This window comes from Dioscorea cayenensis, unplaced genomic scaffold (genome assembly GCF_009730915.1).
Source record: "Dioscorea cayenensis subsp. rotundata cultivar TDr96_F1 unplaced genomic scaffold, TDr96_F1_v2_PseudoChromosome.rev07_lg8_w22 25.fasta BLBR01000557.1, whole genome shotgun sequence".
Taxonomy (NCBI): domain Eukaryota; kingdom Viridiplantae; phylum Streptophyta; class Magnoliopsida; order Dioscoreales; family Dioscoreaceae; genus Dioscorea; species Dioscorea cayenensis.
Genome location: NW_024086948.1, coordinates 61,403 through 62,143, shown reverse-complemented (window position 1 = coordinate 62,143; position 741 = coordinate 61,403).

Sequence of the window (741 nt, the reverse complement as noted above, 5' to 3'; positions counted from 1 at the left end):
TGAAGAAGCAAAGTGACCCACAGCATAAACGTGTGCCCGTTTATGTTACCTCGATGAAAAGTGGATTCGGGAATATTTCTGGTAGAGCAATGTAGTATGTACTGTAGCAAATCACTGTAGAAAATCACGGTAGCAGTTACTGTTCACTGCAGGATGAAAGTCGCAGAAACAAAGAATCCACACGGGTGTGTGGAAATTATCCACGGCCGTGTGGAAATTCCGCACGGGCGCTTGTACCGTACACGCCCATGGAGTCGCCCGATTCCAGCCCTATTTAAAGCCGATTCAACCCCAATTTTGGTATTCTTTTCTCACTCTTTTCCCCAACTTGAGAGAGGGCTTCAGCTAGGGTTTTGAGGGGTATTGGCCAAGGTTTTTGAGAGGTTCTACGGCTCTGACATCGTCATTCTTGAGGAAGAAGATTGGTAGGGGAGTTTCCATCGAGGCGTATCCTATACCGGACGAGGGAATCCTTGGACGACTAGTAGAGGACTCTCCGCAAGACCATCGACACGACCATCGAGGGGGTTTCTTTATGGATTTATTGCTTTTACATTTGATTTCTTTGATTGTACTTAGCTCCATGGAGAGATAAACCCCTAGTGGGTACTTTGGTGATTGTGAACCCTAGGATGTATTCATTTCATTGAACTTCTTTATTATGCTTTTCAATAAATTGATGTTTATTGTGAGTTCCAACCTTGAATGCTTGTTTGTATGAATGTTTCCCCTAGAGTGACA